At 39.8% G+C, this 18,193-nt stretch overlaps 1 protein-coding gene across 5 annotated transcripts in view; it reads left to right on the plus strand.

Annotated features, from left to right (window-relative positions):
* Window positions 1-18,193, plus strand: part of DENND5A (DENN domain containing 5A) — a 101,979-nt gene that overhangs the window by 1,136 nt on the left and 82,650 nt on the right. The window lies entirely within an intron of this gene.

The following is an 18,193-nucleotide window of genomic DNA, read 5'->3' on the forward strand; positions in this document are numbered from 1 at the left end:
GTAACCCGGGGCCGTGCCGTTTTTTTTTTTAATTGAAAATAATTTATGCCCTTTATGAGACCAGCGTCATTGGTGAATAAAAGGGCAGCAGCCTACTTGGAGAGCCTGGGTTGCGTAGTGATGCTTCTCAAGTCATCTTTCAAAGGGAAGTGGTGGGGAAGTGAAGATAAGGCCCAGATCAGATCTGGCACTAATTGCACATGAGTGTCAGAATTGTAAAATCCCGTGAATTCCACTGCACCGGTGTCAAAGTTGTAAAGTCCCCGCGAATTCACCACTGCACCGTCATTGGTTTTGGAAAAGTTTTCGTCTGGAGTGTCCAGTTTGCAGGTTTTATGTAGGTGGAGGTTTGTTGTGTCATCCTGCTTTGGATGAGAGAGATTCCTTTTTACTGTTCTGTCATGATGTGTTTACTGTAGAGTTTTTCTCCTGAAAGCGAATATCCTGTTGACTAATTTTCCTTTGCTCCAGAGATGACAGGACAAGTTTTGTGTGTCCCCCCACCAACCAGAAAAATTTCAGTGTTTCTTATGAAAAAGAATTAGATGCATGCATCAAAATGGACTGTCTTTTAAAAAAATGATAAATCGATGACCTTTAACAAGGTCAGAGCAAATACACTACTTCCTCAAATTAATAGCAGGTGGAGAAAAAAATCATGAAGCAGTAATACAATTAATACTTGGTCTATTGTTGGGGTAGTTTTAAGTTCTCTTTTTTAGGTCTTTGAATTCCTGTAATCTGATGCTAATTTTTCATCTGTGTTTCCTATTTGTTAAATTTATGACTTTGATATATAGTTGTTGGAATTCAGTTCATGGTACTGGAGCTGGAAGGATCTCAGAGAAGAAAATGAGCCCACGAAGGACAGTAAATTGCCTCACTTTGATCCAGTGCCCCTCTTGTGCCATAAACTGCATTTCATTGCTTGGCTGGGATTTTAGAAAACACTAACATGTTGACAAAAAGACTTAAAATGATACAGTTCTCCTCAGTAAAAGAAACTTTAAATTGGTGAAATAAACCAGTGTTATTTTTATGCTGTGCTTTTGAGTGTCTTATTTGATTTTCAAAAATAAAGAAAATGATTTGCAGATGATAAAGCTTATGAGTCGAATTGGGAATGATTTGATTTGTTAGTGAGAACATGGGTTTTGGGGTTAAATATTCTCACTCTGCTATTGACTATCTCTGTGACTGGAGGCCAAGTTATATAACTGCTGGGGTCCTCATCTCTAAAAAAGAGAATTTAAATAAAAAGTGTCTTATTAAGTAGACTCTCAAAAGTGTTAGTTCTCTTTTAGTGAATATCTGTTAATTATCTGGCTTTTCAGGAAGCTAAAATTATATCCTTGTGAAAGCTTATTGAGAGAATAAAGAGGGGGATGAGATGTATAAAATGTGTAAAGAGGGGTATTTTTCTTTTTAAATATGGTTGCAGTAGTGGAATGCCAAGACTGTTTATTCAGTAGGTGGCCTTTGCTAGAATAAGCACTGATTGAAGGATTTCTTTTTTTTCTTCATTTCATTTCTGGTAGGTTCATAGGGGAATCTGGACCCCAGAGGGAATCTTTAAGGAAAACAAAACAATACAAATAGCTCTATGCGGGTCAGTGTTGAAGCTCTCCAGGGTGTATTTTCTCTCTGCCTTATAGCTCCCAAACTGATGATGTCATAGTAAATGAAACTACAGGAAATTGTGAGTTGCACCCAGATTCCCTAGGGAGGTACTGAGGCGCCTATGTTCTCTTCAAACAAATTAAGTTATATACTTCAGATAGATTCTATATCTTAGTAAGTAAATCCAGAACAAACAGATCAAAGATGCTGTGTTCTTCTAGCTTTATGGAGAAAGATTAAGATTCCTTCTTTTCTGTTTGCAGCAATAACCATAGAACTTGCACTGTCAAAAAAACACTTTGATCATTTAATTTTATATGAAGTTTCTCCCTGTCACCTCTTCCCCTTTCTTGTAGACTTAAGCATTTAGGCAAGTTATGTAGTTACCTGTTGTGCAGGAACTGAAGAAGGTATGAAAATTTATTTTGTTTCTCTTTGAGTTCGTTGAGGAATTACTACTTTGGGCAGAAGGAAGGAAAGGTAATCTGTTGGTGAAGCACAGGTCTAGCCGACTGGAAGAAATGGTATCTGCTTGTTTGGGTTTTGAGTTTGTCAAGGAGATAAAAGCAATTCTGGAAGGAACATTTTTGATTTTGATTTTACAAAACGTTGGCCCCTTCTAAGTGGGGAGGCAGATGGTCGTAGATTCCAGGCTCTCTTTCTACCTCTTTGATAGATGGGTGTTCTGGACATCTTCATTTTTGCTTTTTCTTCTGTGATCACCACCAGGTGACAGCAGCAGCAGGTTTACCAGGATATGGGACTCTTGAGTTCACTTTCCCTATCTCTGTCTGAGAGTTAAGTTTCCGATATGCTTATAACTTATTTCTTACTTTGGAATCCTTATATTCCTTTTCACTGACCTGCACCCAGCATTGAGATATAAGTATCCTAGGTTCATGAATCCGCTACTCCAGTTTCTTAGGCTCTGAGTAGTGGGTCTTGCCAAGAATTAAAGAGAGGGCTTGGGAACATAGATGGGAAAATAACCAGTGTCCTGTATGAACCTACTTAGAATACAGACAGTACCCTGAAATCATCTTTTAAAAAGAGAAAAAATGGTTCACTGTCCAGGAAAGCCAGAGGACTGGACAGATCTTACTGCTCCTTAACTATATTGGGCAGTGAAGTTAGAACAACAGAATCATGGAATGTCAAACATGGAAGCACCTTTTTTTTTTTTTTTTTTTTTAATATGTATTTATTTGGCTGCATCAGGTCTTAGTTGTGGCATGCAGGATCATCATTGCATCATGTGAGATTTTTGTTGCCTTGCTGTGCAGACTCTCTAGTTGTGGCACGTGGGCTCAGTAGTTGTGGTGCATGGGCTTAATTGCTCCAAGGCATGTGGGACTTTAGTATTGCATGGCGGGTACATAACCACTGGACCACCAGAGAAGTCCTTGGAAGCACTCTTAGAGATTATATAACCTGATTTTTACTGATGAGGAAACAGGTCCTGAGAAAGTTGGGGAATATTTATCTCACTTGCTACATTTTATCCTTTTTTTTAGAGTGATGTTTTGTATGCTTTGCAGGAATTTGATGGGTGGTAGGGAGACAGTAAAACGTTTGGCAGGAGCAGACATTCGATTCTTTTTTTCTAGGGCAGGTTTCTGTTTCATGTTAAGCAAGGATACTGTGTGATTAACAAGAAAGAGATGGGTGTTTTTTTTTTCTTTTTTTTTTTTAATTTTTTCTTTTGATGTAACTTCACACCAAATGTTGTCATTCAGTACCAAGAACTTTAGTGCATCCTTTTTCCGGACTCAGTGTTAACATTTTGCTCCATTTGCCTTATCACTTAGTATACATCACCTTTCTCTTTCTAATATATAAAAATGTCTTTATTGAGATATGTCTTCTATTTAAAATACACAATTCTGTGTTTTTTAGTATATTCACAGAGTTGTACAATCATTACTACAATCAATTTTAGAATATTTTCATTACTTGCCCTTCAGACCTATATCCATTAGCAGTTACTACCTGTATCCTTCCAACTCCCTAACACCCTAGCTGTAAACACCCACTATTCTACTATTTTTTTGTGGGGGGAAACCTTTTATTTTTTTATCACCAAATCAGTACTAGTTCACATCATTATTCACATCCATAGTATAAGAAAAATGTAATCTCTTCATGTAGAAATAGTAGTTAACATTTTAATATAGATTCTTCTAGACCTTTTATTAAAATGAAAGGCACTCTTATTATTGTAATTATAATTTTGTAAAAACAAGTGCTGATGAGTTTGAGAAAGAAGAGAGTTTGAGGGCGATAGGTTGTTGGACAGGGAGGCCTGGTGTGCTGCGATTCATGGGGTCGCAAAGAGACGCACACTACTGAGCGACTGATTTGATCTGAATCTATCTTTGATCTTTATGGATTTGTCTATTTTGGACATTTCATACAATGGAATCATATAATATATGGTCTTTAGTGACTGGCTTCTTTCACTTAGCATGTTTTCAAGGTTCATTTATGTTGTAACATGTATCCGTACATTGTTTCTTTTTATGGCAGAATGATATTGTATAAATATACCACCTTTTGCTTATCATAAGTTGATGTACATTTGGGTTATTTATATACTTTTCATTTATTACAGATAATGGTATTGTGAACATTTGTGTATGTATATTTTCATTTCTCTTAGGTATATGCTTAGGAGTGGAATGGCTGGGTTAATGGCCAGTGTTTAGCCTTTTGAGAAATTGCAGACTGTTTTCTAAAACAGCTGCATTATTTTACATTCCCACTAGTGGTGTTTGAGGGTTACACTCTCTGTACCCTCACCAGCACTTACTATCTTTTTGATCATGGGTGGCCTAGGGAGTGTGAAGTGGTATCACAGTGTGGTTTTGATTTGCATATTCCTGGATGACTCAGAAGGATATTTTACTTAGAAGGAAAAAAAAAAGCTCATCCCTTCTCAGAGATGGAGTATAAAAAGTTTGATGAGCCAGTTTCAAACAGATAGTCAGTTTGAACTAACCTTAGATTTTATTTTCCTCTACCAGTCTGGTCAGTTCTGGGCAGATTCTCTCAGATTCTTTTTATAAAATGGTCATTTTTCTGAAGCTCAGACTCTTAGCTGAAGCAAAACTCAGATCCTGATGGCTTACTTCAGGCATTTGTGGATACTTTCAGGGGTAAGAGTAGGAGGAGGCGAGTTCTTAGTTGGGTCATGTGTTTCCTTTTATAAGGTAGAGCAAAAAAGAAGTCAGAAGGAGAGACTAACACACAGAAAACAATTACACAGCCCCAAGGCAGTTTAGAATTATATGCTAAATTTAGTTGGAGAGACTGTGTTCTTAACAGAAGAGCACCTACTTCACACACCCTTAGGTAGGGAGGATCACATTGAAGGTAAGTGGATTTCACTTTAATAACACTAGGGCTCTGCTCCTCTTTTTTTAGGAGGAAATCCTGAGTAACTGTCTGGTGTTTAAACCAAATTCTTAGACTCTGTTTAGCCCTTCCTTCCTTTTGTAGTAGATTATAGATAAAGTTTTTCTAGCCTGGTCCTCCTTTGGTAATGCCATTTCCAGTCCTGTATCCTTTTATAAGTCTAGTCCTATATCCTTTTTTATATCCTTGTTTTTTTTTTTGGCTGACTGGTGGAAGATGGACTTGACTCAGCTCCTCAATTCCCATTGCCGTCCTTGGGTTTGAATTATTGTCAGTTAGTCTTAGAAGTCTCTCAGGAACCTGGGTACACAGGAGGGGACCTATACTTGACATGTTTTAGGTTACTGCTGGATAGGCATAGGACCTAGTCGAAGAGAGAAAGCCTTGCCTTTTGGAAGCTGGTGTCTTCTTGTGGAATTCATTGATAACACACAGGCTATCGCTACTAAATTTTTAGATTTAGTTCTCAAAAGTTTTTAGGTGAGGCAGATACTGGTTAAATGTCTGTGTTCCAGATGTTTTGTGATGACTGATTTTAGTTTGGAGTATGTAACCCTGGATGTTGGAGTCCTGTCATGGTGGAAAATGAGGGCATGCGCTGGCTCTCAAGCTATTTTCAGTGTGCTTCCTAGGAGTCGGCTATGGCTCCAGGAAGTTAGATGGGAGTGGCTATTGTTTAGACCATCAAGTTTTCAAATATTACACTTAGGATATTTGCTTGATTGTCATCCATGGGATCTATCATAGTTTCCTGTTAAAGAAAGCCAGGTTAGTAATTTGTTTGTTTTGTTCATTAGCGTGATGGGCATTTCAGGTCAAAACTTTGCTAGGCCATCTGTGATATACTCAATGGACTGACCTAGCTGCATTAATCTAAAATGTTTTCATGGAGTGCTGAGGGGCCTTGAGCAGGGAGAATATGTGTGGAGGTTCCTCTTATTAAGCTTCATCCCTCTGTGAGTGTGAGTCCAATTCCTTGTTTTCTAAACTACTCCTAGTTGGCAAAACATAATATGAGTATGAATTCATTTATCTTGGTCATAGAATCAAAAACTGTCAGAGCCAGATCTGAGATAATCTGGCTCCCACATTTGACATATGGTAATGATTAATATTTATAAATGACATAATAGTTTTTAAACACTTTTTAATGTTTTCAGCCCCATTTGAGAATATATTTTTTGGTCCACTGTTCCCCAGCAGTTTAGAAAGAACTGTTAGAATCCAGGTCTTTTTTCTGCTTCTCACCATTGATGAGATTACTCCTTTTTTTTTTTGCCATTGCCAAGTGGCTTGTAGGATCTTACCTGGGGTTTGACCAGGGATCAGACCTCCCGCCTTGGCAGTGAAAGTGTAGGGTCCTTACCACTGGACCATCAAGGAATTCCTGAGATTATTATTTTGAAATGATAGATTTGTCAATACTTAAGAAATGACTTAAGTATTAATACCAGACCACATTACCTGCCTCCTGAGAAATCTGTATGCAGGTCAAGAAGCAACAGTTAGAACTGTGCATGGGACAACAGACTGGTTCCAAATTGAGAAAGGCTGTATATTGTTACCCTACTTACTTAACTTATATGCAGAGTATATCTTGCAAAATGCTGGGCTGGATGAAGCACAAGCTGGAATCAAAATTGCCAGGAGAAATACCAATAACCTCAGACGTGCAGTTGATACCACCCTTATGGCAGAAAGCAAAGAAGAACTAAAGAGCCTTTTGATGAAAGTGAGAGAGGAGAGTGAAAAAGTTGGCTTAAAACTCAACATTCAGAAAACTAAGATCATAGCATCTGGTCCCATCACTTCATGGCAAATAGATGGGGAAACATGGAAACAGTGACAGACTTTATTTTCTTGGACTCCAAAATCACTACAGATGCCATGAAATTAAAAGACGCTTGCTCCTTGGAAGAAAAGCTGTGACCAACCTGGACAGCATATTCAAAAGCAGAGACATTACTTTGCCAACAAAAGTCTGTCTAGTCAAAGCTATGGTTTTTCCAGTAGTCATCTATGGATGTGAGAGTTGGACTATAACGAAGCTAAGTCCCTGAGAATTGATGCTTTTGAACTGTGGTGTTGGAGAAGACTCTTGAGAGTCCCTTGGACTGCAAGGAGATCCAACCAGTCCATCCTAAAGGAAATTGGTCCTGACTATTCATTGGAAGGACTGATGCTGAAGCTGAAACTCCAATACTTTGGCTACCTGATGCGAAGAGCTGCTTCACAGGAAAAGACCCTGATGCTGGGAAAGATTAAAGGCAGGAGGAGAAGGGGATGACAGAGGATGAGGTGGTTGGATGGTATCACTGACTCGATGGACATGAGTTTGAGCAAGCTCCGGGAGTTGGTGATGGACAGGAAGGCCTGGCGTGCTGCAGTCCATGGGGTCACAAAGAGTTGGACACAACTAAGTGACTGATGTACTCCTTTTCCTATTTGGAACCAGTCTGTTGTTCCATGTCCAGTTCTAACTGTTGCTTCCTGACCTGCATATAGGTTTCTCAAGAGGCAGATCAGGTGGTCTGGTATTCCCATCTCTTTCAGAATTTTCCACAGTTTATTGTGATCCACACAGTCAAAGGCTTCGGCATAGTCAATAAAGCAGAAATAGATGTTTTTCTGGAACTCTCTTGCTTTTTCCATGATTCAGCAGATATTGGCAATTTGATCTCTGGTTCCTCTGCCTTTTCTAAAACCAGCTTGAACATCTAGAAGTTCACGGTTCACATATTGCTGAAGCCTGGCTTGGAGAATTTTGAGCATTACTTTACTAGCGTGTGAGATGAGTGCAATTGTGCGGTAGTTTGTGCATTCTTTGGCATTGCCTTTCTTTGGGATTGGAATGAAAACTGACCCTTTCCAGTCCTGTGGCCACTGCTGAGTTTTCCAAATTTGCTGGCATATTGAGTGCAGCACTTTCACAGCACCATCTTTCAGGATTTGAAATAGCTCAACTGGAATTCCATCAGCTCCACTAGCTTTGTTCGTAGTGATGCTTTCTAAGGCCCACTTGACTTCACGTTCCAGGATATCTGTCTCTAGGTGAGTGCTCACACCATCGTGATTATCTTGGTCGTGAAGATCTTTTTTGTACAGTTCTTCTGTGTATTCTTGCCACCTCTTCTTAATATCTTCTGCTTCTGTTAGGTCCATACCATTTCTGTCCTTTATCGAGCCCATCTTTGCATGAAATGTTCCCTTGGTATCTCTAATTTTCTTGAAGAGATCTCTAGTCTTTCCCATTCTGTTGTTTTCCTGTATTTCTTTGCATTGATCGCTGAGGAAGGCTTTCTTATCTCTTCTTGCTATTCTTTGGAACTCTGCATTCAGATACTTATATCTTTCCTTTTCTCCTTTGCTTTTGACTTCTCTTCTTTTCACAGCTATTTGTAAGGCCTCCCCAGACAGCCATTTTGCTTTTTTGCATTTCTTTTCCATGAGGATGGTCTTGATCCCTGTCCCCTGTACAATGTCACGAACCTCCGTCCATAGTTCATCAGGCACTCTATCTATCAGATCTAGTCCCTTAAATCTATTTCTCACTTCCACTGTATAATCATAAGGGATTTGATTTAGGTCAGGCTATGGTTTTTCCAGTGGTCACGTATGGATGTGAGAGTTGGACTGTGAAGAAAGCTGAGCGCCAAAGAATTGATGCTTTTGAACTGTGGTGTTAGAGAAGACTGTTGGGAGTCCCTTGGACTGCAAGGAGATCCAACCAGTCCATTCTAAAGGAGATCAGCTCTGGGTGTTCTTTGGAAGGAATGATGCTAAAGCTGAAACTCCAGTACTTTGGCCACCTCATGCGAAGAGTTGACTCATTGGAAAGGACTCTGATGCTGGGAGGGATTGGGGGCAGGAGGAGAAGGGGACGACAGAGGATGAGATGGCTGGATGGCATCACCAACTCAATGGACGTGAGTCTGAATGAACTCTGGGAGATGGTGATGGACAGGGAGGCCTGGCGTGCTGCGATTCATGCGGTCGCAAAGAGTCGGACCCGACTGAGCAACTGAACTGAACTGAACTGAACTGATACCTGAATGGTCTAGTGGTTTTCCCTACTTTCTTCAATTTCAGTCTGAATTTGGCAATAAGGAGCTCATGATCTGAGCCACAGTCAGCTCCCAGTCTTGTTTTTGCTGACTGAATAGAGCTTCTCCACCTTTGGCTGCAAAGAATATAATCAATCTGATTTCAGTGTTGACCATCTGGTGATGTTCATGTGTAGAGTCTTCTCTTGTGTTGTTGGATGTGGGTGTTTGCTATGACCAGTGCGTTCTCTTGGCAGAACTCTATTAGCCTTTGTCCTGCTTCATTCCGTATTCCAAGGCCAAATTTGCCTGTTACTCCAGGTGTTTCTTGACTTCCTACTTTTGCATTCCGGTCCCCTGTAATGAAAAGGACATCTTTTTTGGGTGTTAGTTCTAAAAGGTCTTGTAGGTCTTCATAGAACCGTTCAACTTCAGCTTCTTCAGCTTCAGTGGTTGGGGCATAGACTGGGATTACTGTGATATTGAATGGTTTGCCTTGGAAATGAACAGAGATCATTCTGTCATTTATGAGATTGCATCCAAGTACTGCATTTCGGACTCTTTTGTTGACCATGATGGCTATTCCATTTCTTCTAAGGAGAAACGTTGGGCTGGAAGAAGCACAAGCTGGAATCAAGATTGCTAGGAGAAACATCAATAACCTCACATATGCAGATGACAGCACCCTTAGGGCAGAAAGTGAAGAGGAACTAAAAAGCCTCTTGATGAAAGTGAAAGAGGAGAGTGAAAAAGTTGGCTTAAAGCTCAACATTCAGAAAACGAAGATCATGGCATCTCGTCCCATCACTTCATGGGAAATAGATGGGGAAACAGAAATTTGATGGGGGAAACAGTGTCAGACTTTTTTTGGGCTCCAAAATCACTGCAGATGGTGATTGCAGCCATGAAATTAAAAGACGCTTACTCCTTGGAAGAAAAGTTATGACCAACCTAGATAGCATATTGAAAAGCAGAGACATTACATTGCCTACAAAGGTCCATCTAGTCAAGGCTATGGTTTTTCCAATAGTCATGTATGGATGTGAGGGTTGGACTGTGAAGAAAGCTGAGCGCCAAATAATTGATGCTTTTGAACTGTGGTGTTGGAGAAGACTGTTGGGAGTCCCTTGGACTGCAAGGAGATCCAACCAGTCCATTCTAAAGGAGATCAGCTCTGGGTGTTCTTTGGAAGGAATGATGCTAAAGCTGAAACTCCAGTACTTTGGCCACCTCATGCGAAGAGTTGACTCATTGGAAAAGACTCTGATGCTGGGAGGGATTGGGAGCAGAAGGAGAAGGGGATGACAGAGGATGAGATGGCTGGATGGCATCACCAACTCGACGGACGTGAGTTTGAGTGAACTCTGGGAGATGGTGATGGACTGGGAGGCCTGGCATGCTGCGATTCATGGGGTCACAAAGAGTCAGACATGACTGAGCGACTGAACTGAACTCAACTGAACTGAGTGACTGAACTGAACTGACTGAAGCAATAACTTAATCATTGACTGGCAGAACTGTTGTGTGGCCTCTTTGATTCAGTCCCCAAACCACAGTGCAGCAGAGGAACTCTGTTAGGAGAGGAGTCAGGTCACTTGATTTTTGAATTGTCGTGGCTGGTTGGTGTTTTATATATATATATATATATATATATATATTTTCCTATCTCCCCATTCTTATCAGTTCTGGAAATGTTTTTTTTTAAGACCAAATAGTTATTGGGGCTTTGTTTCTAAGAAGCTGTCTTTTGTAAGTCTGTTTCAGAATGTTTTATGCTTTTTGTCTGAAGTCAGTTTTCTTTGAAAAGAAAAAAAAAAAAAGGTTTGCATTTGCTAACCTCAGAAATCCTTCCCTGTAGCCTGCAGTTTGCATCTTTTTCTGATTGTCGTTGGGTGCTATCTGTGACTTCTTTTTTTAAAAAATAATCTTGTTTATTTTTGGTTGTGCTGGGTCTTTGTTGCTGCGAGGGCTTTTCTTCAGTTGTGGCGAGTAGGGGCGCTACTCTGTTTGCAGTTCATGGGCTTCTCATTGCAGTGGCTTCTATGTTGAGGCTCTCGGGCTCTCGGGTATGTGGGCTTCAGTAGTTGTGGCACGTGGACTCCATAGCTGTGGCTCCCGGGCTCTAGAGTACAGGCTCAGTAGTTGCAGTGCAGGGGCTTAGCTGGTCTCCACAGCATGTGGGATCTTCCCCGATCTTGGTTCAATCCCGTGTCCCATGCATTGGCAGGCAGATTCTTTACCACTGAACCACCAGGGAATCCCTGGACTTCTGATTTACCATATTCTTTATAATGAAAGGATATGGAAAGCAACTAAGAAACTTTTAGGATTTTTAAAGTCAGAAAGACAGAAGAAAATGATTTAGAAATAACAATCATAAACCACATGGATAAACCCAATTTACAACAACTTTGAATCTACATTAGAATTACTTTTCCAGTAATGTCAGAAGAATTCCTTTCTCAGTTGTGTCATCTCTGGTGTCCTTTTCCCCCTTGTTTTTTGTAGTTGTAAAATAGCTTTTTAACAGTGTCATGAAGATAGGTATTAATTATTGCTATACTGTTGAAGAAAACCAAAGGTTTTATTGTGAGTATGTTAGATGTCTCTTTTCTTCTTTCCCCAGAGTCTTTATTTGACAATGACCATTACATTAAAATTTTTTCCTGATTATAAAGACCATAGGTCTTTATACAAATTAAAACATGTTATAACTTCACTTATCCTAGAGTCAGGTAGACAAATTTCTTAGCTTTGCTAGAAGACCATGCTTTATCTAGTAGGTATTTGATAAATATTTGTATTAATTATGAAAAGATAAAGCCTGCTTATTTAGGCTTTCAAAGAATTGTATGTAACCATGCTTTTTTTTCCTGATAATAAGGCATAGTACTTAACTTTTTAAAACTTAAATAAGTCATACTTCCACAGCTTTTCCAAGTGCTGAGTAATAAAGAATGTGGAGGTTTGTAGAAGAGTAGCAATGATTGTTTTCCCATATTCAAAAAGCTAAGGGTCAATGGCAGATTTGGAGTTAAAATGGTGATAGGAGAGGTATTTTATATTGCTGCTGCTAAGTCGCTTCAGTTGTGTCAGACCCTGTGCGACCCCATGGATGGCAGCCCACCAGGCTCCCCCGTCCCTGGGATTCTCCAGGCAAGGGTACTGGAGTGGGTTGCCATTTCCTTCTCCGATTTTGTATTGTGCTGTGATTATTTTGTAATTTTTAATAGAGCTAAATTTTATAATAGTTTGGATGAACTTTTTTTTTTTTTTTAAAGTGAATCCATATAGTTTTAGTTATTTAACCAGTCCTATTGACAAGTTGACTTAGGATCACAGTCTCTTTTTGGGAAAAATAAAACAAAAACCTAGAAGTATCACCTGCCAAATTAACCAGTTGTGCTTAATTCTAAGATTCTGTATGTTCAAATGGTTCTTAATCCTTTTCTTTGCTAAATAATTATCTAGGATTTATCCTTTACGCCCACTGTGAAACATTCTTTTTGGTGCAGTTTTATTGTTTGAAAAGTTGATATTTAAGCATTTGTAGTTTTATCTTCTAGAAGAATGTTTAGTGTTTTGTGGAGGATTGTTGATCTGCTGGTCTAGCTCTGTTGGTTGCTCAGCTCAGTTGGTAGTGAATGTGATGAATTTAATGAGGCCAGGGTCATTGAATCAATCTTCCTAAGGACCAGTTAGCTTTGTTCTACCCATTTTTATGCTACCTTCTGCTGATCATCCCACTCACAAGTACAATGGGTCATGGGGAACACAGTCAGCTCCATGCCTAATAATGAAATTAACATATTATTTATTGAATAGATTTCATTGCTAGGTACCACTAGACATTATCCTCGCTTTACAGTTTATGAAAGCGCTGGTAACTACTGAGCCCACACTTTGGAGCCCAGGAGCCTCAACTACTGAGCCAGTGTGCTGCAATTGCTGGAGCTGGTCCGCCTACAGCTCTGGGTCTGCTACAGGAGAAGTCACTGGAGTGAGAATCTCCTGCACCACAACTAGCAAACCCCATGTGCAGCAACAAAGACCCAGTGCAGCCAAAAATAGCTAACTAAGTAAATAAACAAGTGTTAAAAATGAAGTGAAAGTAAAAGAGATATTGCCAAATCACCTTCCTCAAAAGGTTAGACTCTTTGTGCTCAAGTCACTCAGTCATGTCAGACTCTTTGTGACCCTACAGTTTTTAAGATGCTACCCATTTTTTTCTCTACATGTGTAATGGAATATTAGCTGCTTTTCTAAAGTGTTTTCAATCTTCTAGGAAGAAAATGTCTGCTTTAATCTAAATTTAATTATTTGTGAGGCTGAACATCTTTTCATATAGTTCATGTACATTTGTATATTTCTTCAGTGAATTACCTGTTTAGTACTTTGTTCATGATTTCTGTTGTGTTGTTTATCTTTTTCTCATTGACTTGCATAAACTGTCTTTTGGAATATGTTGATTGTTAGGAAATATTTCAAAAACACTTGCAGTGAAAAAATATATGGACACTAATATAGATTTATAAAATTGAGATCATAAGAGAAAAAATGTATCCTGCTTTTTAAATTTACTATTATATGTTGATCGTTTTTCCATATTTTTAAATGTGTCTTTAATATTTTTCCATGTCATTAAATATTCTTCATAAACATGATTTTAATTATTATTTTTTTAACAAATAAATGAAATTGTTACTTGGTTTTATTTTTAATTTGTTATCCAGAGTATGAGTGAACTATACAATTTTTAATGATTAACTGGCACTTGGGTGGTTTGTTTCGGAGAAGGCAATGGCACCCCACTCCAGTACTCTTGCCTGGAAAATCCCATGGACGGAGGAGCCTGGTAGGCTCCAGTCCACGGGGTCGCTAAGAGTCAGGCATGACTGAGCAACTTCACTTTCACTTTTCACTTTCATGCACTGGAGAAGGAAATGGCAACCCACTCCAGTATTCTTGCCTGGAGAATCCCAGGGACAGAGGAGCCTAGTGGGCTGCTGTCTATGCGGTTGCACAGAGTCGGACATGACTGAAGCGTCTTAGCAGCAGCAGCAGCAGCAGTAGCAGGGTGGTTTGTTTATACTCTATTATGATAAGTAATTTTACAACATATATACTTTATATAAATCTGTGTCTGTTGCTCTAGTATAACAGTAAGACAGTTATTTAAGCACATTTCATATGTATGATGAATTTCTTCTTGGAAGTGCTGTGCCAATTTATGCTCACTTCTAGTGTGCTATCATTTCACCATATATATATATAAGTTATATATATATTATTTGGAGAGGGGGTAGTAGATTACATGTAACATAAAATTTACCGTTTTAGCCATTAAAACATGTACAGTTTGGTGGCATTTAGTACTCTTCACAATATTGTGCATCATCATTATGTAAGTGCTTAACAGGTTCATCGCCACAAAAGGAAACCTCCATCTATCGAACAGTCATTCCCTATTCCTCCCTCCCCCAAGCCCCTGCCAACCTCTGACCTGCTTTCTGTTTCTTTGGACTTGCCTATTCTGGATATTTTTGCCTTTTCATACTTCAGGAAAGTTAGAGATACCAAGGGAACATTTCATACAAGGATGGGCACAGTAAAGGACAGAGCAGCAAGGACCTAATAGAAGCAGAAGATATTAAGAAGAGGTGGCAAGAATACACAGAAGAACTATACAAAAAGGTCTTAATGACCCAGATAGCCATGATAGTGTGTTCACTCACCTAGAGCCAAATATCCTGGAGTGTAAAGTCAAGTGGGCCTTAGGAAGCATTACTCTGATCAAAGCTAGTGGAGGTAATGGAATTCCAGCTGAGTTATTTCAAATCCTAAAAGATGATGCTGTGAAAGTGCTGTACTCAATATGGCAGTAAATTTGGAAAACTCAGCAGTGGCCACAGGACTGGAAAATGTGTTTTCATAACAATCCCAAAGATGGGTAGTGCTAAAGAATGTTCAAACTACTGTACAATTGTGCTGATTTCAAGTGCTAGCAAGTTAATGCTCAAAATCTTCAAGCTAGGCTTCAACAGTATGTGAATCGAGAACGTCCTGATTTAGAAAAGGCAGAAGAACCAGGGACAAAATTGCTGACATCCATTGGATCATAGAAAAAGCAAAGGAATTCCAGAAAAACCTCTACTTCTGCTTCATTGACTATGCTAAAGCCTTTGACCTGTGTGGATCACAACATACTGTGGCAAATTCTTAAAGAGATGGGAATACTAGAACACCTTACCTGCCTCCTGAGAAACCTGTATGCAGGTCAAAAAGCAACAGTTAGAATTGAACATGAAACAATAGACTGGTTCAAAATTGGGAAAGGAGTACGGCAAGGCTGTATATTGTCACCCTGCTTATTTAACTTATATGCAGAGTACATCATGAGAAATTCCAGGCTGGCTGTTCTAGAAGCTGGAATCAAAATTGCTGGGAGAAATATCAGTAATCTCAGAAATGCAGATGACACCACCCTTATGCAGAAAGTGAAGAGGTACTAAAGAGCCTTTTTATGAAGGTGAAAGAGGAGAGTGAAAAAGCTGGCTAAAACTCAACATTGAAAAAACTAAGATCATGGCATCCAGTCATATTACTTCGTGGCAAATAGATGGGGAAACAATGGAAACAGTGACAGACTTTATTTTCTTGGACTCCGAAATCGCTGCAGAGGGTGACTGCAGCCATGAAATTAAAAGACGCTTGCTCCTTGGAAGAAAAGCTATGACCAACCTGAACAGCATGTTAAAAAGCAGAGACATTGCTTTGCCAACAAAGGTCCGTCTGGTCAAAGCTATGGTTTTCCCAGTAGTCATGTATGGATGTGAGAGTTGGACTATAAAGAAGAATAGACTATAAAGCTGAAGAATTCTTCAGCTGAGCACTGAAGAATTGATGCTTTTGAACTGTGGTGTTGGAGAGGACTCTTGAGAGTCCCTTGGACTGCAAGGAAATCCAACCAGTCCATCCTAAAGGAAATCAGTCCTGAATATTCATTGGAAGGACTGCTTCTGAAGCTGAAACTCCAGTATTTTGGCCACCTGATGTTAAGAACTGACTTATTTGAAAAGACCCTAATGCTGGGAAAGATTGAAGATAGGAGGAGAAGGGGGCAACAGAGGATGAGATGGTTGAATTGCATCACCAACTCGATAGACATGAGTTTGAGCAAGCTCCGGGAGTTGGTGATGGACAGGGAGGCCTGGCGTGCTGCCATGGCCTCATGGGGTCACAGAGACGGACATGACTGAGTGACTGAACTGACTGACTGATTGATGGAAGGTCTTAACGGGTGAAGATAATTCTCTTCTGTTATTGAGGGTAACCTGACAGGAGGCTCACAGATTCTTAAATCTCTTCACCCGGGGAAGAAGACTGTTGAGTGCTTCCTGATAAGCTGTGGTTTTAAGTTTGGATTTAGGGACATATTAGTGTTCTTGGTGCAGCCGTGTTTCCTTCTCTGAGTTCTGCTTCGGTCCTCATTCTGTGAAGCTGATATATATGCTGTCACTTTCATGCAGTAGAGGCTTCCTTTTGGTGAAGCATTTGAAAATTTCCAGGGCATTTCTGTCTGTGTCTTGTTTCCGTGGTTAAAGATTTAGATGTGATTCTTGCATGTTTAGGATTTCCCTGGTGGCTCAGACAGTAGAGAATCTGCCTGCAATGCAGGAGATCTGGGTTCCATACCTGGTTTGGGAAGATCCCCTGGAGAAGGGAATGGCTACCGACTCCAGTATTCTTGCCTGGAGAATCCCATGGACAGAAGACCTGGGGGCTACAGTCCATGGGGTGGCAAAGAGGTGGCCATGACTGAGCAACTTTCACTTTCACATATGGATTTTTTTTTTTTTTTTGCCTCTGTGCTCCATACAAGAATATGGTCATAAGGAATGTCTCCCATATTCTTTATACATATTTACACACTCAGTCCTCTCAATAAACCTGTGAAATAGGTATCATTATCTATATGATACAGATGACAAAACTGAGATTTATAGGAGAGAGACCTTGGTCAGATTAGTTAAAATTCAACAAGACATGGAACTAGTATTTGAATTTAGATTTGCCTGTCATTAAAATCCTGTTTGTTCCACTATAGTATCTATAACACAATACCTTCCTTAGCTTCCTCTGAATGAGAGGCCCCTTCAGATCTGTGAGGCCTGTCTGCTTTGGAGAAAGAGATACAAGGTTATTCAAATTGTGTTCATGAATTCCAGGAGTGGTTGGTTTTGAATGATAAATTTTTGTGTCTCTGTAGCACTTAGCCTCGGAGAAAGCAATGGCACCCCACTCCAGTACTCTTGCCTGGAAAATCCCATGGACGGAGGAACCTGGAAGGCTGCAGTCCATGGGGTCGCTGAGGGTTGGACACGACTGAGCGACTTCACTTTCACTTTTCACTTTCATGCATTGGAGAAGGAAATGGCAACCCACTCCAGTGTTCTTGCCTGGAGAATCCCAGGGACTGGGGAGCCTGGTGGGCTGCCGTCTATGAGGTCACACAGAGTTGGACACGACTGAAGCGACTTAGCAGCAGCAGCAGCAGCAGCACTTAGCCTAGAGCTGGGTGCCACACAGTGGGAAGGAACTCAGTGAAGATTGAGAAATTGCTTGAGTATGGAATAATGTAGTAGTGTCACATAATAGGCAAGTGTGGGGTAGACAGTGTCTCTGTCCCATGGTGGCTGAGTGGAGAAAACATCATTCTTTGCCTATGTTTATAGCTTGGATTTTTTGAGAGGGTGTGAGTATGATGTTAGGTTTTGAATGAATAGTTTTGATTAAATGCCCTGCACGTTTAGTAAATATCTGTTGGTTTATATGTTGACGAATTATGGGGATATTTTCACCTTGAGAGACAACTAAAATTTTTGGCTTGACACATTTTCTTCCCTGTCTGTGGCAGCAGTATATTCATTTTCAGAATTCTTTAGCCTGATTTTGTAATACATTGACTAGTTTGGTGTTGGCTGCTGTGGTAAGAAGAACTGTGCTATAATTAGCATTTCTGCTTCCTCTAACAGTTTTATGGATTTGCTTTGAAGAATCGTAAAAAAAAGAGAAAGTTTTATTGTGATAAATATTTCTTCAGGAAGGATGTTTTA

This window comes from Bubalus kerabau, chromosome 15, assembly GCF_029407905.1.
Source record: "Bubalus kerabau isolate K-KA32 ecotype Philippines breed swamp buffalo chromosome 15, PCC_UOA_SB_1v2, whole genome shotgun sequence".
Taxonomy (NCBI): Eukaryota; Metazoa; Chordata; class Mammalia; order Artiodactyla; family Bovidae; genus Bubalus; species Bubalus kerabau.